Source organism: Nomascus leucogenys, unplaced genomic scaffold (assembly GCF_006542625.1).
Source record: "Nomascus leucogenys isolate Asia unplaced genomic scaffold, Asia_NLE_v1 Super-Scaffold_518, whole genome shotgun sequence".
Taxonomy (NCBI): domain Eukaryota; kingdom Metazoa; phylum Chordata; class Mammalia; order Primates; family Hylobatidae; genus Nomascus; species Nomascus leucogenys.
Window position 1 is genome coordinate 566,424 of NW_022095776.1, and position 23,434 is coordinate 589,857.

A 23,434-nucleotide genomic window follows, 5' to 3' on the forward strand; every position below is an offset into this window, starting at 1 on the left:
ATGGCCATTCTAACTGGTGTGAGATGGTACCTCACTGTGGTTTTGATTTGCATTTCTCTGATGGCCAGTGATGATGAGCATTTCTTCATGTGTTTTTTGGCTGCATAAATGTCTTCTTTTGAGAAGTGTCTGTTCATGTCCTTTGCCCAACTTTTGATGGGGTTGTTTGTTTTTTTCTTGTAAATTTGTTTGAGTTCATTGTAGATTCTGGATATTAGCCCTTTGTCAGACGAGTAGGTTGCAAAAATTTTCTCCCATTCTGTAGGTTGCCTGATCACTCTGATGGTAGTTTCTTTTGCTGTGCAGAAGCTCTTTAGTTTAATTAGATCCCATTTGTCAATTTTGGCTTTTGTTGCCATTGCTTTTGGTGTTTTAGACATGAAGCCCTTGCCCACGCCTATGTCCTGAATGGTATTGCCTAGGTTTTCTTGTAGGATTTTAATGGTTTTAGGTCTAACATTTAAGTCTTTAATACATCTTGAATTAATTTTTGTATAAGGTGTAAGGAAGGGATCCAGTTTCAGCTTTCTACATATGGCTAGCCAGTTTTCCCAGCACCATTTATTAAATAGGGAATCCTTTCCCCATTTCTTGTTTTTGTCAGGTTTGTCAAAGATCAGATAGTTGTAGATATGCGGCATCATTTCTGAGGGCTCTATTCTGTTCCATTGATCTATGTTTCTGTTGTGGTACCAGTACCATGCTGTTTTGGTTACTGTAGCCTTGTAGTATAGTTTAAAGTCAGGTAGCGTGATGCCTCCAGCTTTGTTCTTTTGGCTTAGGATTGACTTGGCGATGCGGGCTCTTTTTTGGTTCCATATGAACTTTAAAGTAGTTTTTTCCAATTCTGTGAAGAAAGTCATTGGTAGCTTGATGGGGATGGCATTGAATCTATAAATTACCTTGGGCAGTATGGCCATTTTCACGATATTGATTCTTCCAACCCATGAGCATGGAATGTTCTTCCATTTGTTTGTATCCTCTTTTATTTCATTGAGCAGTGGTTTGTAGTTCTCCTTGAAGAGGTCCTTCACATCCCTTGTAAGTTGGATTCCTAGGTATTTTATTCTCTTTGAAGCAATTGTGAATGGGAGTTCACTCATGATTTGGCTCTCTGTTTGTCTGTGATTGGTGTACAAGAATGCTTGTGATTTTTGTACATTGATTTTGTATCCTGAGACTTTGCTGAAGTTGCTAATCAGCTTAAGGAGATTTTGGGCTGAGACAATGGGATTTTCTAGATATACAATCATGTCATCTGCAAACAGGGACGGGTTGACTTCCTCTTTTCCTAATTGAATACCCTTTATTTCCTTCTCCTGCCTGATTGCTCTGGCCAGAACTTCCAGCACTATGTTGAATAGGAGCGGTGAGAGAGGGCATCCCTGTCTTGTGCCAGTTTTCAGAGGGAATGCTTCCAGTTTTTGCCCATTCAGTATGATATTGGCTGTGGGTTTGTCATATATAGCTCTTATTATTTTGAGATACTTCCCATCAATACCTAATTTATTGAGAGTTTTTAGCATGAAGGGTTGTTGAATTTTATCAAAGGCCTTTTCTGCATCTATTGAGATAATCATGTGGTTTTTGTCTTTGGTTCTGTTTATATGCTGGATTACATTTATTGATTTGCATATGTTGAACCAGCCTTGCATCCCAGGGATGAAGCCCACTTGATCATGGTGTATAAGCTTTTTGATGTGCTGCTGGGTTCGGTTTGCCAGTATTTTATTGAGGATTTTTGCATCAATGTTCATCAAGGATATTGGTCTAAAATTCTCTTTTTTGGTTGTGTCTCTGCCTGGCTTTGGTATCAGGACGATGCTGGCTTCATAAAATGTGTTAGGGAGGATTCCCTCTTTTTCTATCGATTGGAATAGTTTCAGAAGGAATGGTACCAGTTCCTCCTTGTACCTCTGGTAGAATTCAGCTGTGAATCCATCAGGTCCTGGACTCTTTTTGGTTGGTAAGCTATTGATTATTGCCACAATTTCAGAACCTGTTATTGGTCTATTCAGAAATTCGACTTCTTCCTGATTTAGTCTTGGGAGGGTGTATTTGTCGAGGAATTTATCCATCTCTTCTAGATTTTCTAGTTTATTTGCATAGAGGTGTTTGTAGTATTCTCTGATGGTAGATTGTATTTCTGTGGGATTGGTGGTGATATCCCCTTTTTCATTTTTTATTGCATCTATTTGATTCTTCTCTCTTTTCTTCTTTATTAGTCTTGCTAGCGGTCTATCAATTTTGTTGATCTTCTCAAAAAACCAGCTCCTGGATTCATTAATTTTTTGAAGTGTTTTTTGTGTCTCTATTTCCTTCAGTTCTGCTCTGATTTTAGTTATTTCTAGCCTTCTGCTAGCTTTTGAATGTGTTTGCTCTTGCTTTTCTAGTTCTTTTAATTGTGATGTTAGGGTGTCAATTTTGGATCTTTCCTGCTTTCTCTTGTGGACATTTAGTGCTATAAATTTCCCTCTACACACTGCTTTGAATGTGTCCCAGAGATTCTGGTATGTTGTGTCTTTGTTCTCGTTGGTTTCAAAGAACATCTTTATTTCTGCCTTCATTACATTATGTACCCAATAGTCATTCAGGAGCAGGTTGTTCAGTTTCCATGTAGTTGAGCAGTTTTGAGTGAGTTTTTTAATCCTGAGTTCTAGTTTGATTGCACTGTGGTCTGAGAGACAGTTTGTTATAATTTCTGTTCTTTTACATTTGCTGAGGAGAGCTTTACTTCCAACTATGTGGTCAATTTTGGAATAGGTGTGGTGTGGTGCTGAAAAAAATGTATATTCTGTTGATTTGGGGTGGAGAGTTCTGTAGATGTCTATTAGGTCCACTTTAGAGCTGAGTTCAATTCCTGGATATCCTTGTTAACTTTCTGTCTCAATGATCTGTCTAATGTTGACAGTGGGGTGTAAAAATCTCCCATTATTATTGTGTGGGAGTTTAAGTCCCTTTGTAGGTCACTCAGGATTTGCTTTATGAATCTGGGTGCTCCTGTGTTGGGTGCATATATATTTAGGATAGTTAGCTCTTCTTGTTGAATTGATCCCTTTACCATTATGTAATGGCCTTCTTTGTCTCTTTTGATCTTTGTTGGTTTAAAGTCTATTTTATCAGAGACTAGGATTGCAACCCCTGCCTTTTTTTGTTTTCCATTTGCTTGAGAGATCTTCCTCCATCCCTTTATTTTGAGTCTATGTGTGTCTCTGCACGTGAGATGGGTTTCCTGAATACAGCACACTGATGGGTCCTGACTCCTTATCCAGTTTGCCAGTCTGTGTCTTTTAACTGGAGCATTTAGTCCATTTACATTTAACGTTAATATTGTTATGTGTGAATCTGATCCTGTCATTATGATGTTAGTTGGTTATTTTGCTCATTAGTTGATGCAGTTTCCTCCTAGCCTCGATGGTCTTTACAATTTGGCATGTTTTGGCAGTGGCTGGTACCGGTTGTTCCTTTCCATGTTTAGTGCTTCCTTCAGGAGCTCTTTTAGGGCAGGCCTGGTGGTGACAAAATCACTCAGCGTTTGCTTGTCTATAAAGTATTTTATTTCTCCTTCACTTATGAAGCTTAGTTTGGCTGGATAGGAAATTCTGGGTTGAAAATTCTTTTCTTTAAGAATGTTGAATATCGGCCCCCACTCTCTTCTGGCTTGTAGAGTTTCTGCCGAGAGATCAGCTGTTAGTCTGATGGGCTTCCCTTTGTGGGTAACCCGACCTTTCTCTCTGGCTGCCCTTAACATTTTTTCCTTCATTTCAACTTTGGTGAATCTGACAATTATGTGTCTTGGAGTAGCTCTTCTCGAGGAGTATCTTTGTGGCATTCTCTGTATTTCCTGAATCTGAATGTTGGCCTGCCTTGCTAGATTGGGGAAGTTCTCCTGGATAATATCTTGCAGAGTGTTTTCCAACTTGGTTCCATTCTCCCCATCATTTTCAGGTACACCAATCAGACATAGGTTTGGTCGTTTCACGTAGTCCCAAATTTCTTGGAGGCTTCGTTCATTTCTTTTTATTCTTTTTTCTCTAGACTTCCCTTCTCGCTTCATTTCATTCATTTCATCTTCCATCAGCGATACCCTTTCTTCCAGTTGATCGCATCTGCTACTGAGGCTTCTGCAATCTTCATGTAGTTCTCGAAACTTGGCTTTCAGCTCTGTCATCTCCTTTAAGCCCTTCTCTCCATTGGTTATTCTAGTTATCCATTCTTCTAATTTTTTTTCAAAGTTTTTAACTTCTTTGCTATTGTTTTGAATTTCCTCCCGTAGCTCAGAGTAGTTTGATCGTCTGATGCCTTCTTCTCTCAACTCGTCAAAGTCATCCTCCATCCAGCTTTGTTCCGTTGCTGGTGAGGAACTGCGTTCCTTTGGAGGAGGAGAGGTGCTCTGCTTTTTAGAGTTTCCAGTTTTTCTGCTCTGTTTTTTCCCCATCTTTGCGGTTTTATCTACTTTTGGTCTTTGATGATGGTGATGTACAGATGGGTTTTTGGTGTGGATGTCCTTTCTGTTTGTTAGTTTTCCTTCTACCAGACAGGACCCTCAGCTGCAGGTCTGTTGGAGTTTACTAGAGGTCCACTCCAGACCCTGTTTGGCTGGGTGTCAGTAGCGGTGGCTGCAGAACAGCGGATTTTCGTGAGACCACAAATTCAGCTGTCTGATAGTTCCTCTGGAAGTTTTGTCTCAGAGGAGTACCCGGCCGAGTGAGGTGTCAGTCTGTCCCTACTGGGGGAATGCCTCCCATTTAGGCTGCTCAGGGGTGAGGGACCCACTTTAGGAGGCAGTCTGTCCATTCTCAGATCTCCAGCTGTGTGCTGGGAGAACCACTACTCTCTTCAAAGCTGTCAGTCTGACAGGGACATTTAAGCCTCTGGAATTTCCTGCTGACTTTTTGTTTGTCTGTGCCCTGCCCCCAGAGGTGGAGCCTACAGAGGCAGACAGGCCTCCTTGAGCTATGGTGGGCTCCACCCAGTTCGAGCTTCCTGGCTGCTTTGTTTACCTAAGCAAGCCTGGGCAATGGCGGGCGCCCCTCCCCCAGCCTCGCTGCCACCTTGCAGCTTGATCTCAGACTGCTGTGCTAGCAATCAACGAGACTCCGTGGGCATAGGACCCTCCGAGCCAGATGCGGGACACAATCTCCTAGTGTGCCGTTTTCCAGGCCCATTGGGAAAGCGCAGTATGAGGGTGGGACTGACCCGATTATCCAGGTGCCATCTGTTACCCCTTTCTTTGACTAGGAAAGGGAACTCCCTGACCCCTTGCGCTTCCCGAGTGAGGCAGTGCCTCGCCCTTCTTCGGCTCGCGCAGGGTGCGCTTCACCGACTGTCCTGCACCCACTGTTTGGCACTCCCTAGTGAGATGAAACCGGTACCTCAAGCAGAAATGCAGAAATCACCAGTCTTCTGTGTCGCTTGGGCTGGGAGCTGGAGACCGGAGCTGTTCCTATTCGGCCATCTTGGCTCCACCCAATTTCTTTTTTTTTTATTCAACATGTAACTGATTTAACATATAAGGAGATCAGCTTTGTGTGTAGATATGCATGTAAATATATATAAAAGTTCTAACAATGTGGGAAGGTTAACATCCTTACACTTTGTTCGATGATTTTTCATAGTGCTTTTTTTTTTAACCATTTCTCTCACACTTTTGTTTTTAATTTTTGAGACAGATTCTTGCTTTATTGCCCAAGCTGGGGTACAGTTGCAAAATCTCAGCACACTGCAGCCTCTGCTTCCTGAGTTCAAGAGATTCTCATGCATCAGCCACTCGAGTAGCTGGAATTACAGGCATGCATCATCAGCTGTTTTTTGTGTTTTTAGTAGAGACAGAGTTTCACCATCCTGGCCTCAACAGACCTGCCCGCTTTAGCCTCGCAAAATGTTGAGATAACTGGTATGAGCCACCATGCCCAGCCTACCTCTCACTATCTCTATGTTTATTTGTTCAATGGGAAAATTCTCAATGAAGACACCTTAGTATGATGGAGATAAGCTTGTGCAATCAGTCATTGATAGATGCTTAGTGGAAAAACTTTCATTTCCCATGTACAGCTCTCAGAACTAAGATTAAAAACCCCTGGTCATAAACTCATGTGATGTGAAGTTATAGCATGCCCTCATTTTCTACATATCCACCTGCATTTACGGTTGCCTTTCAAACTTGCTAGAAGGGAAAGAAGTGGGGATGTGTCCCCGTTAGAGCTACTCTCCTCCCCTTAGTGGGTTTCTAGTTTGTGCACTGTCCAGATGGCCCCGGAGCTGATGGTCAAAGGGAAGAGGTCATGTTTGTCACGAGAATGCTTTGCTGCATCAGGATTCAGCGAAGCTCTTCATTGCCTGGAACCCATGCAGTCTCCAGAGGCAGGATGGAATTCAGAAATCATCACTGAGTTTAGGAAGTGAGGACAGAAGTTGAGGGATGCCACAGGAGAGAGGCAAAATGCTCCCTTCGGATTTCCAAGTGGTTGCGCTGCTTCTTGCATCAGCTTTGTTTCTGACCACAATGTGTTCCTAGTCCCTTCTTCTTGGCATTTTACTGTTTGTGTCCAAGGAAAAGAGTCCTGGATGGCAATGATGAGAAGGATGCCTGCCTGCTAAAGCTGATCCCCTGGTGAGCTCTGCAGCCTGTTAAGCTGAGTCTGAAATTCTTTCTCACTGAGTGGTGATTCAGAGCACGGAGGGTCCTCCTCCTGTGGATCTACATTCAGAAGAGATTGTGCCTTTTCCTGAAACCCTGAGGTTGGTAGGAGATCATGCAGATGCCTGGTTTGGTTGCTTCAGCAGATGGGATGGCTCCTTCTTGGCTTGTGTCACAGGGGAGACTCAGTGTACATGGGCTGCTAAAGTGCTCCTGCTCCACGTTCCCATTGAATGATGACATCCTGGGACTGCTTGCCCAAGCCCCATCAATGTTGTAGGTGGGATATGTCTTCTTGACCCAGGTCCTTAAATTGTGGCTAAGGATAACCATGCTGAGACTTGCCTTTAAGCCAGAACTTCCAAGCCAGTTTCTCATTTTTCTTGTCATCCTGATATTTTCCCTCACACAGAGGCCAGAAACAAGTCTGTGTATGGGAAATCCCTACTCCTAGAGTTGGTACTATAGACACGACTCCTAAGTGCCAGAGAGTTTGGGAGATCACTCCCATCTGCACAGCCAGAGTGGTGTGAGCACCATGACCCTTGGTGCCTGGCTCATGCAGCCTGCAGAGGGATCCAAAGGATCATAGGATGTGGGAGATGGAGGAAGAGCTTGTACAAATGACAGGTGGCTGGTGAAAGAATACGAGGCAGGAAGAGGATGGGACCTGCCTGGGGCAGTGCACGTGTTTTGTTCCAGCCAAACAGTCAGATGAGGTCTTGGTCTAGGACCTGGTGCCAGGGAATTCACAAGCCACCTTCTGCTGTGGCCTGGGAGCTGGGGTCTTTTGTTCTGAAACCAAATGTAAATTTTGGACTCTGGAATGCCTGTCTGTTTAGCAAGTTTCTCTCTAATGGTGATTCCAGGAATGGATTTCTCCTGGAAATTTTCGAGGACTCTTCTCAAAGGCTTCAATGAGTACACTGGTTTGTGATTGAGTGATGGATGTCCCTTTCCTTCTGCCTTCATATTTGGCTTATACAATAAAAATTAACCATGACAGTTATGATCATATCATTCTTGACAATAGAGGAAACTTCAAGTATTATTGATGACACCGTAGCCTCATTCTCCTACATTAAACATTCTCCTACATTTAACTTCCTGAATTTTCCATGTCAACTATCTAGAAAACCTAAAAACATGAAATACTAAAATTTAGAAATAACTACCTCAATAGGTACCAATTATAAAAGTAAATCCAAGAAGAAACAGAATATATGAATACACATATAACAAGTAAAGAGATTTACTTAATTAAAAATATCACAAAAAGACAAGCCCATAGTCACATGGCTTAACTGGTAAATTCTACTAAAATTTAGTGAAAAATTAATGCCAACTCATCACAAACCTTTCCAGAAAATACAAGACAGTTATTGGGAACACTACCTAATTTTTTTCTATGAGGTCAGTATTACCCTCATACTAAAGCCAGACAAAAGCATCACAGGTAAATATGAATGTGGATGAATTTCCCTGATAAATACATAGAGAAATTCTCAAAAAAAGAAATGAATCAAGAACATATCAAAATAATTGTACACTAAGACCAAGTGGTATTATTTCACAAATGCAATGTTGACTTATCTAATAATCAATCAATGCATTACACAAAGTAATAGATAAAGCAAAGTAACAGAAAGATCCCTGCAACAGACCCATAGAGCGTTTGACCAATCCAATATTTATTCACAATTAATCTCCCTAGAAAGGAGGAGTACAAGCAAACTTTCTAGGGCATCAATGAAAAACTCATGGCTAACCCCATAATAATAAAATACTGGTTGTTGTGTCTTGACATTTGAGAACAAGACAAAAATGTTAACATCCCATGAAATTATATAAGAAAGATAAACAAAATCAGCCATGTGGGAAAATAAGAGGTTAGAATTGTCTATCATTGCAGAGGACATAAACTTGAATATAAAAGTTTATAAGAAATTAATTGAAACCCACTAACACTAATAAATGAGTTCAGCAATGTCATAAGATACAAAATCAATATACAAAGTTCAATTTTACATTTATGTACTAAGAATGATAAACCTGAAAATAAAATTAAGAAGACAATTCCATTTGTATGTGTATGAAAAAGAAAGAAATATTTAGGAGTATATTTAATCAAATGTAATTTTAAACTGAGAAAAGTTCTTAAAATAAACTTTTTAAAAAGTGAAAAAAGTAGGCATCAATGTTCATTTAGCTAATATTATTACATTATCAATTGTATCCATTTAAACTCCATACAATAAAATAAAATATATTTTAGCATTATTTTTATTTTAATAAATAAAAGTTGGCTTAAAACTCATATACAAAATATAAAGCAAATTAATTCTATGTGTCCAGAAAACCCTATCCTAATTTTTCTATTTTACATGTAATATAAATCAAATAGATTTTGTTTCATATTTTTTAAGGGATCTTCAGATAAAATCCAAATTGTTAAATATATGAAATTGATTATAAGCTTACCAGTGAGGTTTTTACTCATTGTAGGAATTTAGAGAACATTAAGTTGCAAAGACAGAAGCAAATTTTTTGCATGAATTATGAAGGGGAATACTCATAAGAGTGCTTCCCACCTTTATCAAGTGACTCATATAATCTTACTTTAGGAAAAACTACCTCTCATTTTAGACACTCGTTCATAGCAGATTCTAAGTAGAACCAGCACCAAGTTCATATGCGGGAAAACTGCTGACTTTAGAGGATTTTGCCTCCTGGCTGATGACATGATTCTGTCTTTCATAAGCTATTCCAAAACTTCCATAATGATAGTAGAGTTCAGTAAAGTGGAGTGCCAGGCTTACCATCCCCATGCTCCTGGCAAGCAGCACCATCGCCCCTGAGCATGGTGACATAGGGCATGCCATTGACACCCACCTTGCTGCCGTTCACCTCCACGTACTAAATTGCTGTACACTTTGCAGTGGAACTCCACCTTGTGGCGTCTGGTTGGCCAGAGGCCCTGTGGTTTGAATGGGATGTTCAGGAGAGCACATTGAGCTCAGAGGCTGCCCACCTTCCTGCCGCCTGCCCACGGGCCACAGCCCTCACCCAGCTGTCCAGCGTGCATGTCTGCTGAAGGCTGCTGCACTTGTTCTCCATCACAGAGGTGAAGAGACAGCAATGTGATGGCACCACACTCCATGACCAGGCTCTACTGCTGTTGCCACAGCTCCAGGTGGAATGGTGGGTGAGCCAGGGACAGGTCCCAACTTCCACATACAGGCCACACTGCCATCAACTTCCAGGCCCACTTCAATGTCCTGATATGATGATCTACCTGGAACTCTTGTGGTTCTACAGCCAGGGGATGGAGAGAATGCGGTTGCCAGTAGCCAGGCAGCCAAAGTTGGTTTGGGTGGACAGCATGGCTGGCAGTTTCCTGTTTATCCACTGGGGCCAAGTCCAGTAAGGGGCCTCTGCTCATGGAAGTGCACGTGAAGGCCATAGCTCAGGTGAGGAGCAGAGGCCCATCTGACCAGACCCCCAGTCCAAGGCCATTCCTGCCCACATGCAGCCTCAGTTTTCCCTCCTAAGCAAGAAGAGTGTTGGCCTTTCAAGGACCTCTGCCTGGGATGAATGAGGCTTCCAGGAGCTTCAACACAATGTCCCCCCCAGTCATGCTCACAGCTTGGCAATGTGTCTCCTCCCATTCCCTCTGCTTCCCCCAAGTAGCTTTTCTTGCTGAGATGTCGGGGTGCTTCTTCCTGGCCTGAAAGCCTCAGGGCATAAGGGAGTCTCCATGGGAGCCCCGACCCATGCAGGGAGGCACACAGGGAGGGCCCCCACCAGAAGGAGGCACAGCATGTAACCCAGCTAAGTGAACAAGCCAGGACAGGCATTGAGAGCAGTTTACCAGGAGGGGAAACCCAGGCCCTTGCAGAGCTGGGAGCCTCAGAAGTAGCTGAGAAGCGTTGGCTGGCAAGCCGCTGAGCCCCTAAGCCACCCCCTGCAGAGCTCCAGGGCCTGGCGGGCACTGGTGAGGATGGCGTCCCAGAGGCCTCAGCTCTCTTTTGTCCTAATGTCCAGGGCTGTCACCATTCCCTCCCTCACAGCTCAACCAGTTTTTCTTCTTTCTGGGGGCTGGTGTGGGGCTGCCTTCCTGCCTAAATTCATTTGTGGGCTCAACGGCCTTACCCCCAGGAGAGAGGCACCAGGGGCCCAGGAAGGAGAAAGGAGGGAGCCCCTTTCTCACAGTGACCTCCTTGCCATTCACATGAAGCAATAGGCCCACATCTCGGAGGAGGATGCTGAGGCACAGGTGAGAGCAATGCAGAGAGACACTGGGAGGAGGCACCTCTCAGCGCTGAGCTGTCCTCCAGACCTCCAGGGGTGGGGGAATGAGGCCCCTGGGTGATGAAGACAGCTCAACAGCTGTATCAGAGGCTGTTCCAAGGACTGGTCCACGACAGTCACTCAACGATGCCCACTCCTAGACTGTGCGTTCTGAAAGTGGCCCATCAGTTACCCCCACAGCATGAGCCCACACCTGTCTGGACAGTCAGGTAGGCAGAGGTGAGCAGGGACTCAGAGGAAGGGCACTAAGGCATGTGGACAGGGGCAGAGGCCTTTGGGGCAGGTGAGCCAGGAATTTTCTTCCTCTTCTTGGGTTTGCTCCTTTCCTGGGGTCTATTTTCCTTTTTCCATCAACATCTGTCTCCCTGGTTGTTTCCTCCTTGCTGACTTGCCTGCTCACCCCAGAGGTCCCAGGGGCTGAGACAACTACCACTTGTACCCAGGTTGTAGCTGCCCCTTCCATGTCCATCCCAGGAGGGCCCTCATCTGCATGAGCACATCTTTGGGCTCCTGTGAAACCAGAAGCCCCACCTCCCTTACAGACCTCTCCACGGCTGGACAAAGTCCACCTGCCATTGTTCCAGGCCAGAATGTCTGGACATTATCCCCCTAACTGCTCTCTCACACCCACAGCCCATCCCCCAGAAATGCTGTTGGTTCCCCTTTTCCAACTCTCACAGCCACCCTCTCCTCCCACTGGGCTGTAGCTTTTGTCTCTCGGTGGCTTAACCCTTTTATCTGCCCCACAGCAGCCACCTGAGCTTCTTTGCACTGCTGTGCTCACACCTGCAGTAGTAGAGCCCACATCAAAGTTCCCACAGGCCAGTCCTGGCCTCCTCACTGCTCCTGGAACCCCAGGGCTGTGTGCCCCAATCTCCCTATCTGTAGCATGGGTGTCTGCTCCCACCCATGGCCTGCCACCCAGAGCCCAGGACAAAGCATTTAGAGTCATCTGGATGGCCCAATCTCACCTCCAGCATGAAGGGATGCCAGCCATTATTTGACTCCTTGGAGGTCATCCCCCAGGACTCAGTCCTTCACCTGCCATTCACAAGTAACTTCTTTAAAAAGCAGACAAGAACAGGAACAGATAATTTCCAATAAGAAGACAATGATGGCCAACAAGCATGTAAAAAATACTCAAAATTGCCAATGATCAGAGAAATGCCAATTAAAAACCACAATGAAATACAATTTTACACCATTCATAATGGCTAATTATTAAAAAGAAAAAAAAATCAGATATTGGCAAGGATACAGAGAACAGAGAATACTTACACATTGTTTGTGGTAATGTAAATTTCTACAACCTGAAGGAAAACAGTATGGAGATTTCTCAAAAAACTCAAAATAGAACTTCCATTTGATATAACATTCCCACTACTAGGTATCTATCCAAAGGAAAGTAATTTATTACATAAAGAAGACACCCACACCCATATGTTTACTGCAGCTCTATTCATAATAGCAAAGATATGGAGTCAATTTAAATTTTGCTATACAGTTGCACCATGGAATACTACTCAGCCATAAAAAAGAATAAAATCATGTCTTTTGCAGCAACATAAATGGAACTGGAGGCCATTATTGTAAATTAAATAACTCAGAAATACTACATTTTCTCCCTTATATGTGGGAGCTCAATAATTCGTACACTTGGATATACAGACTGGAAAAATAGACACTGGAGGCTCAGAGAGATGGGAGGTTGGTAGGGGGGTTAGAAATGAGAAAGTACCTAATTGATACAATGAGCACCATTCAGGTGATTCTTACACAAAAGCCCATACTTCATCACTACGCAACATGTCTGTGTAATGAAACTGCATTTGTATTGTCCAATATATTAATAAACAGAAAAAAAGACTTTTGTCAAAACGGCAGATGGAATAGACTTCATAATTTTCATAAATATTTAGATTAGGCTGAAAAAATAATTTTAACAAAAATAAAGGAATAATAATATTGTGTTTTAAGAATGGTATAAAAGATAATTTGATGAATTAGAGTAGTTAGCACTTAGCACAGACAATATGCAAGGCAGGATTCTAAGCCATTAGACATTTGTAGACAGAATATCTCACAGTGTAAAATAACACTAATATTCATTGGCAATGACAAATTGACATATTTTCAATCATATTAGATAATATTAAAACCATTATAATATTTATTGTTTGTTTCATAATAAGGGGTCATAATGTTAAATAACTTCATTAAAAAGTTTGACTAATTAGGCATATAGGTAAATGTGCAGCATGTTGACCAGTAAACAGAGCATACACATTATTTTCAAAGACAAAACAAAATTATTTTATATTTATTTATTTATTTATCTGGGTGGGGGGAGCAGCTTTATCAGCTAGGGATATGGTGGGGTTCTCTCCCTTGGAGGTGGGATCCTCCACTGGTCAGTTTCAGCAGTGGTCCAGGAGGCGCCATGCAATTCAGTGCTGGACTCAGCTGGGGGCTGGGCCTTCAAGAAGGCAAAGTTTGCAAGGAAGCAGTAGCTGTAGGGTCCTCACTGCCCAATCCACCCTGCTTCACTGGGTCCCTGGTGCTCCTCAGGCTCCCGCCAAGCCTGTGTCTCTATATGGTAGTGACCCATCCTGCCCAGAACTTTCTCCTCAGAGTCAAGTTTGATGCAGGCCAAGCATTTCTGCTTCCTCTCATTGGGATGGACTTTGCACTTGGGTTTCCTCCAGTCCTTCTTCTGGCTGCTTGTCTGCCTGAGCATAAATTCCAGCCTCACAAATGCTCCAGCTGGGAAGAGCATGTCCACAGTGCTGTCCACACTGGTCTGGAAGCACACTGCATGGGCAGGTGGATTCCTATAGGGCCACCTGCAGGCCCCTGTGCTGGGCCTCATGAGCTCAGCCCTGCCCATCCCTCTGCACCCACCCGTGGGGCCAGCGGGATCCACAGCCATTGCTTGCTTCCACTGTCACCCCAGCCCTGCGAAGCAGGTATGTGCCGCTCAGCTCTGCAAGCCCTCCGGGAGCTGCCTCCTCCCCTACCATGGCCCTGGGGGGCCAAACCCACAGAATGCTGGGCAGAGGTCAAGGAACCAGAAAATGTCTCTTTCTCCAAATTGACTTCGGGGTCCACCTGGTCCCCTCCACTGCCTCCCACTGTGCCCGCAGTGTTCCCAGGGTCCTGCAGATTTAGCAAAGTTCCCTGTCCCCTACTGGTGCTGGGAAGCAGTCCTGTTGCCCACTCCCACACTTTGCTTCTTTTCTGGCTTATTCCCTCTCCCCACGGATTCTCCAACATGACACACTCTCCTTCCTACTGTCCCTGGAGCCTCACTCTGCTTCCCATGCTCAGCCTCCTCCCTGACCACTTCTCCCTCGCTATCCTGAGTCTGTGGGCTCCCATGGGGTGCCCCCTAGTTCCCAGGTCCCAGGAAAAACCGACAAAATTATTTTAAATTGGAACATTTGAATTCCACTGAATTTTTGTCAGCAGAAACCCATCTGGTCATATTTTAAAGAATTATGAATTGTTAACAGCAACTATCAATTTAAAGTGTAACTAGGATTAAGAATATCCACCATTAGCACCTGAGATCAGGACTTCCAGGGCAGCCTGGCCAACATGGGGAAACCCTGTTTCTACTGAAAATACAAAAATTATTCAGGAATGGTGATGGGAGGCTGAGGCAGGAGAATCACTTAAACACGGGAGGTGGAGGTGGCAGTGAGCTGAGATCATCCAGCTGCACTCCAGCCTGGGCAACCGAGTGAAACTTCATCAAAAAAAAAAAAAAAAAAAAGAAAAAAGAAACAGCATTTTACTGACAACAACAACAACAACAACAATACTGTAGCGAGATTTTTAAGGAACCAGAGAGACTAATGGGGTTCAGGAGGATATTTATTAATTATTTAGGTGCACTGGACCAGTTGGATTAACATCCAAAGGACTGAGCCCTGAACAAAGAGCTAAGTTACCTTTTAAGCATTTTGTTGGTGGGGGGAGATCTGTGCAGGGGGAATCATACTGCAGAAGCAAGAAACAAAGACAGTTATTCAGCTGAGACAGGCATTACATCATTTCTTACTTTTCAAGGAAAAAAGTGTTTTGCAACTTGAGTTTATCTGTTTAGTGACCTGGCAGCTACACAGCTAGGGAAACAGGGTCTTCACCATGCCAGTGAAGGGAGGGGAGATAAGGCTCACCAGCCACAGAAAAACAGGCAGTTAGTTTTTAAAGGACTCCAGCCCTTTCTCCTTATCGGGGGGAGTTGGGTATTCTTACATACAACTGAGTTTCTGCTTACACACTCTTTAATTTCTTTTAATTTCTGTTCCATTCCTTCCTTTGATGCTTTTTATAACAGAAGTGTTAATAGAAAGCACCACTGTTTGCCACCTCCTCATGGAGCTGAACTTCTTCTTCTACTGGCAGTGGCTGCTATCTGGTTAATGCCATCAACTGTGTGGTGGTGTGTCGGGGCCACTATTACCTCTATAGTTGACTGAATACACCTAATAAACAGGGGTAAGAGGCAAGGGAGGATGAGACAGATGTCAAGAATAAGCAAGAGCCCACTGATGAGGGTTTTGAATCCTCCAAAGGCTGAGAACCATCCTCCATACAAGGAATGTGGGGACCACCTGGACCAAGTCGGAACTGGAACATGGGCCAACTTGCATATTCTAGCTGTGATTTTCATGACAGCTCGGCTATTGTAATCGATGTCTAGGCAACAGTTGGTTAAATTAAATTTTCCACATGCTCCTCTTTCTGAGGCTAAGAGGTAATCTAAAGCCAGCCTATTTTAATATATAGCATTCCTCATTTGTGTTGCTTGTATTGCCAATAAATCTAGTGCCCTTGATGTTTCATTGGTTATAATTTCAAGGACTGCCTGCAAACTTATGATGCAGTTGAGCATATAGATGGGGGTACAGTACCCCCATCATCCATCTTGTGCCCAACTTGCTGGCCCATAGTATTTAATGATTCTTTCAGGAGACCATTTATTATCTTTCCAGTCTCCTATGTCCACATCTTTTTTGATATTTGTGTCTATTTTTGTTATTATGTTTTCCAGTTTTTTGTTTGTTTGTTGTTTGTTTTGCCTTTAGTGTTCTTGCTTTTTGGTGCCCCTTGCAGTGCATCACTGCCACCTCTTTTGGGGCTTATACAGCATTTAAGAGCTGTACAATTTCTTCCATTTATTTCTTTACTTCCGGCAGTTAAGTCTTTATTTTTTTCTTTCTAAGTAGCCTCATGAACATGCAAAATGGCAGAAGCATATTTGGAATCTGTGTAAATATTTGTCTTCTGGTCTTTTGCTAGCCAGAGAGCTCTTGTCAGAGCTATTAGCTCTGCTTTCTAAGCAGAAGTTTCTGTAGGCAAAGACTGCACCTTTACTACTGAGCCCAAAGTCACCACTGCATAACTAGCTCACTGGACTCCCTTTAGTATGAAATTGCTTCCATGAGTAAAATATTCAATGTCCAGGTCCCCAAGGGGCCAATCTGTCAAATCTGTCTGGCTTGAGGACACTTTATCTACATCTACACAGCAATGAAGGGGGCCTCCTGGCACTGACACGATGAGGAACAAGATGGCTGGGTTTAGGGTGTTCATGGTCTCTAACATCAGTTTATTAGCTTTCTGTGCCAGTAGGGCAGTGGCAGCTAGTGCTTTAAAACAAGGAGGCCACCCAAGTGCTACAGAATTTAATTGCCTGTATAAGTATTTCACTGGGCAATGCCATGACCTTATGGCTTGAGTTAGAACCCCTATGGCCTTTCACTTGTGGACGTACAAGAAGAAAAGCTTAGTTGGTTCAATCTGGCAGTCCTAAAGCTAGGGCCTTAGTCAAGGCTTCTTTGATTTCTTTAAAATCATGCTCCTGGTTGCCCTCCTGGAGGAGGGTCTCCTTTTGTCCTTCCCTTTGTGGCTTCATATAATGGCTTAGCCATGAGCAAGAAATTTGGGAGTTAAATGCAGCAGAACCTTGCTGCCCTCAGGATCTCTCTTATTTGACACCAGGTGTTTGGTGTAGGGAGTGCACAAACAGCCTGCTTTTGTTCACTATTAAGCAATCTTTCCTCTTGGCTTATATAAAAGCTTAAATACTGGACACTTTTATAGCAGATTTGAGCTTTTTTTCCTGACATTTTATATCCTGCCTTCCACAGCAGGTGCAGGGGGTCTTGGGTTTCTCCTGAGTGCAGTAGCCCTTGGCCAGTGGTTTTTTTCATACAATGGCCCTGATCATTCTCCTTATTCTTTTGATATTCATCCTTCCAATGTCATTTCCTTTTGCACCATGCACACAAATCTCTCTCTAGCCTTGGCCAGCTTTCAAACTCCTCTCCAGACTAGCCTTTTCCATGACTGCATTCATGCCCGCATCCATGCCTCCTTGCAAAGCCAGTTTCTCTTCCTGTAAGGGCTGCTGCTAGTAAATTAGCCTTTCTTAAGCCTCAATCAGCCTCCTTCTTTGCCCCTTGATCTCAGTTAATGTACACCTTGGTAGCCACCTTAATAAGCTGAGTAGCATTCACGCTTATGGAGCTTCTAACTTCTGCAATTTATGCCTGATATCTACTTGGGCCTGCCTTACAAATGCCGTATTCCCTGTTCACTGATTTTTGGCAACCCCAGGGTTAAACGAAGTGTACAACCAAAATGCCTCATGAAGTCTTTCATAAAACTTTTATCTGCACCCTGGAGCACCTCTGAGCTTTTTTGTGTTGATTGCCTTTTTATTTTACCATCCTTTAGCCTTTGCAGAAGTGCTTCTCAGCACCTTTGTAGGTGCTGAAACTGGACTGCATTATCTGGGCCCTAGTGGGGATCCTTTTGTCCTCTTCAGAGGCATAAGCATAACTTGGGCACAGCCAGACCTGAGATGGCCTGCCTGACTTTTCGACCCTTTCACTTTAACTTCCCAGAGCTCTGACTTCTCCTTCTGTGGTGAGGCTAGGAGCCTGTATCTGTCTGAATTTAACTCCTTAGGGGCAGTTAACATTGGTAAAGGGGGATAGATTGGAATGTAGGGAGGAGGGGTCTCTATTCCCTCCTGTGGTTCTTGCAAAACCGGTTTTTCTGCCTTTCCTGAGACTTTTCTTTTGCCTCTATAGCTTCTGGGGCAGCTGATTTTTACTTTTGCTTTTGGCTTGGTGGTGCTACAAGTCTCTGTGACTTTCTTTTTAACTCTGTAGCTGCCAGTGCAGCTGATTTCTCTCAGCATGAGCTGCAAGTGTTGTACAATAAACTGCTAGGTAGGGCTGCATTCATTTAGCAATGAGTCAACAAAAAGTCTAGATCTGAATGCCCTGGCTGTCCTCCAAACCTAGTCACCACCTTAAAACACATGGCCAATTTCTCTATCTATAGTGCCTTTGGCCAGCCATCCAACACTAAAAGAGGGCTATTCTAATTCACAGTGTGTCCTTAACTTTTGAACATCCAGTTTTATCCCGTAATTACCTCTAAATCCTTTTTTAAAATTCTTTATTATGCATTCCAGAGGAGTCAGTTTTGAAGCTTTTCCTCCCATTTCCTCCCTTGCAGCACACTTTCACTCTCATTTTCACTATCATCTCCAGCAGCCCAGGCCCTATTATGGGAGTTTCTGATGCTGCTTAGCCAGGAACGTGCCTTCCCCTGTCACAGCCTACTGTGGCTGTGGAACTGGTCCTACCAGCTTTATGCAGCATCCTAGGTCTGATTTCCCCTGCAGTTGCCTCAGAGCATACAGTCCCACTAAGGGACCTCTGCCTCCCTACATCACTACCCACATTGGCCTATCCCGAGATTGTCTCTTTCACACACTTTCACACACCTTCCCTGCCCCAGGACTTCTCATCAGATGAAATGAGCCTCTTTCATGTCCTGGGTGCATTTACATGCACCCACACACTCCCAGTTGGGGTGGCAAGCCACTTGCCACACTGCCAGCAAGCTCTACCTTGCTCCACTTGCTGCTCTATTGGCCCATTTCCTCCTTTTTTCCGTTTCCTGTCTCCAGATCCAGTGAAGCACTTTCACTTCATTAGTGGGAACACAAGGATCATCCAAATTGGGAAGCCACTCCTGTCGCCCCCCAGCTGCTCTGGGCTGGATTAGTGGTCATTCACCAGGAGGTGATCAAGCTCCTCTTCATCCTTATGGGACAGGCTTCCCTGCCTTGGGCCCTTGCTCCTTACCATGGTTCCTAAAGTGCTGGTATTGTCCTGCAATGCCATCCCTGGTTCTGTCATACTGCTGGGCAGGGTGCCAGGACGTGGGGAGAGCCACTTCCCATCCTGGTGAAGCTCCCCAACAGTGCACCTTGGATGCCTGGTCTCCCCCAGCCCCGGGGCTCTAGTTCTGCAGGCAAAGGAGACAGTAAATCTGTCATCTCCAATCTCAGGTGGGCCCCCAGAAATGTGGCAGGATTTTTAAGGAATCAGAGAGACCGATGGGGTTCCGGGGATATTTATTAATTATTTAGGTGCACCAACACAGTCAGATTGACATCCAAAGGACTGAGCCCTGAACCAAGAGTTAAGTTACCCTTTAAGCATTTCATGGGTGGAGGGAGAGCTGTGCAGGGGGAGTCATACTACAGAAGCAAGAAACAAAGACAGTTATTCAATTGAGACAGGCATTACATCATTTCTTACTTTTCAAGGAAAAACAACTTTTGCAACTTGAGTTTATCTGTCTAGTGACCTGGCAGCTGCACAGCTAGGGAAACAGGGTCTTCACCATGCCTGGGAAGGGAGGAGAGATAAGACTCACTAGCCACAGAAAAACAGGCAGCTAGTTTTTAAAGGAGGACTCCAGCTTTTTCTCTTTCTCAGGGGGAGTTGGGTTTTCTTACATACAACTGAGTTTCTGCTTACACACTCTTTAATATCCTTTAATTCCTGTTCCAAAACCTTGTTATAGCTAACAAACTAGTTCAGTAAAGTTGCAAGATATAATATTAACAAGAAAATTAGTTGCATTTTTATACACTAACAACAAAATATCTGAAAAAGGAATGAGGAAAACAATTCCATTTACAATATTATCAAATAGAGTGAAGTAATTCATTAAATAGAATGAGTATAACCAAGAATATGAAAGATCTGCATACTGAAAACTATAAAATGTTGATAAAAAAATGGAAAAATACAAAATAGGAACTATATCTTGTGTTCATGGATTCTAAAAATTAATGTTGTTAAAATTTCCATACTACACAAAGTCATCACAGAGTTAAAGACATTTCTATCAAAATTTTAATGCCATTAAAATAAATGTAGAGCAAACAATTGTAAAATTAGTATGGAGCCACAAAAAACCCCAAATAGTCAAATATTGAGAAAAAAAAAACCGCTGAAAACCTCCAACTTCCGGATTACAAACTATATTACAAAGCTATAGTAATCAAAATAGTATAGTACCTACCTAAAAACCAACGGACCATAATTGAGGACCCAGAAATTAACTCACACATATACAGTCACCTGATCCCACAGAATTAGGAAAAGATAGACACATTAAGAAATGGTGTAGAAAAAACTAGGTATGCACACACAAAAAGCGAACTTTTCTCTTATATCATCACAAAAATGAGTTTAAAATAAAGACTTAAATGTAAGAACTGAAATCATGAATCTTCTAAAAAATAGGAAAAAAGCTCATTGACACTGGTCATGGCAATGATATTTTGGATTCTACACAAAGAACACAAGCAACAAAAGCAAAAAAAGGAGAACTATGTCCAAGTAAAAAGTTTCTGCACATTAAAGGAAACAATCAACAAAATATGTAGGCAATGTAAGGGATGGGAGAAAACATTTGTAAACCATATGTAAGATAATATGTTACTATCCAAAATATACGTAATACTAATCAGTACAAGAAAGGAAAAAAAATGCATGGCAGAACAAAACAAAAACCAATACCCTGGTTAATTGGGCAAAACATCTAAATAGCCATTTTTCCAAAGACATAAAATGGCCAGCATGTATATAAAAAGATGCTCAACATCACTAATTATGAGAGTAATTGAAATCAAAATCACAATAAGATAATCATTTTATCATGTGTAAGGATAGTTGTTATCAAAAAGTCAAAAGATAAAAAGTGTTAGGGTGCAAAGAAAAGAGAATATTTGTACATCATTGCTGAGAATATCCACTGGGCAGCCATTATAAAAAAACATAGTAGGGAGTTTCCTTAAAATTTTTAAACTAGAAGTACCACTAATCCCAATTCAGAGCATACAGCCAAGGGACATGAAATCAGTAACATCAAGGGCACTGGCACTCCTCTGATACAAATAAATGGATAAACTGTGAGAGAGAGATAATTCAGCTTTAATAAAGAATGAAATTCTTTCCTTTACAAAAATATTGAAGAACCTTGAAGACATGATTCTAAGTGAAATACAGAAAGACAAATACTACATGATCTCATTTTTATGTGGAATAAGGAAGAGAGAAAGAAAAGAAAGAGAGAGGGAAAGAAAGAAGAAAAAAGAAAAGAAAAGAAAAAGAGAGTAGAATGTTTGCTACCATGGGCTAAGAAGTGGGAAAGTGGGAAGATATCCATCAAACGGTGCACACCTTCAATTATATAATGAAAAACTGCTGGGGACCTAAAGTGCAGAATGGTGACTACAGTGAATAATAATATGTACTTGAAATTTGTTTCAAAAGTAGATCTCAGGTGCTTTCACCACACACACAGAAAAGTATAAAGCAACTATGTGTGGAGATACATGTGTTAACCAACTTCATTGAGATAATTTAAAGATGTATATATATCTCAAAGCACTCTATTGTACGCTCTAAATATATACACGTTTCAATGTGTAAATCATCGTTCAATAAATCTGGGGAAAAAAAAGAGTAATTGGCAGGTCCTATCTAGCCACAGGTAAACTTTATTTAAAACACTATTGATCACTGTTTCTGGCTCAACCCGGGAACAGCCCTAGCACTTCTGGCCCCTTGACTTCTCCAACACTCCTCCAGCTATTCCCATAGCTGGGGAAGATGTAATAGTTCCCAGGAATTTTCTGGTTTCCAGCTGTGCAGATCGAGCAGGGCCATCAGCCATCCCCTTGCACATTGCCCACAGCCCCATATGGCTCCTGGCAATGCGTGACAGGGCATCCTGGTGGGGGTCACAGCAGCCAGCCTGGGCGAGGTTGCCTTTCACCGCCTGCACTTCCATGGTCTCTGGCTCCACAAGTGTCTGGTAAGGCCCAGCGCAGCCCTCCTCACATTACCAGTGAAGACAATGTAACTGCAAAAGACACTGAGGAGGAAAATGAGAAAAGACATTGGCCCCTCTGTATTAGAGTAATTGTCATTAGATCATCCTTGTTGCAGACAGGACCGCTCTTTATCATTACCAATGAAAAACCTGCTACAATTGGACTGGAAAATGATCTGGAGCATACTCTTTGAATCTCTGAAGGTGGCATCGGTAAGTTTCATGCAGACATTTATTTTGACCATGACTTTCAAAGTTATGTCTTGTAAATCAAAACAGTCAAAATGGAACAATTATTAATGGGAAACAGATTGCTTAGCTGAAAACTAAATGTGACCCTATGTACTTGAGCACAGACATGAAGTGAAAATTGGAGAGACTGTGTTACCTTTTCACATTCACCCTGGCAGTGATAGCTGTGATGGCTGTGACCCAGGGAAGGTTAGACCTCACCTTCACCTTCATAAGAAAGATGAATTGCTTATTGGTTCAACAGTAAGTAAGGAGAATAAAGAGTTGGAAATAAGAAAATAATTAAAGAAAATACAAGTACAAGTAAAATACGGTTTACAGAATACAGACTATGAAGATGAATAGACATTGAAGGATCTATAATATAAAGATAGAGCTGGAAGTAGGGAGTAGATTGGAAGTGAAGAAACTTTCTAAAGAGATGATGCCCCTGCATCTATCCATTCTGAAGCTACTGACAACAACAAAGTTCAGAAGATGTTGAAGAAGATGGGTTGGAAAAAATGAGATGGCCTGGGGAAGAATGGTGGGGGAATGACAACTTCAGCTTCAGCTTCAGGGAACACACGTAGGCTTGGGGACAGGCAATCCATCTTCAGTTGAAGATATCCACCTTTCCCAAAACAAAAACAAATAACCTGGACAAAAGCATGAGAGGGGTTTGCTGAAAACTTCCCAGACACTAAACCTTAAAAAGATGATCTAGGGACCATGCCTTGGGTAAAAAGTACTGTAGGGTGAAGGTTAATCATAGGAGAAATCTCAAGCTTTTTTAAAAATGGAGTTTGGAAACTCTTATTTATTTTATTTTTTGCAGAACTTTTCTCCCCCAAAGAGTCTGCAGCACAAAGGAACTGTGCCACAGTTTTCCCATTTCTGATTTAGAATGTGTAATAAAGTTTGGTTTGCAGCTTTTAAAACCATGTTTTAAACTAATAAATAGTGACTGAATCAAGCTGTACAGTAAGTGGACTAAAGTTTACAGGGCACAGATCAGTTTATCAAGCT

The 23,434-nt window shown here is 42.7% G+C and overlaps 1 pseudogene; it reads left to right on the forward strand.

Moving 5' to 3' along the window:
• The first annotated feature begins 13,391 nt into the window (after positions 1-13,391).
• On the forward strand, positions 13,392-23,167 carry LOC100581809 (annotated as a pseudogene).
• Positions 23,168-23,434: the final 267 nt, after the last annotated feature.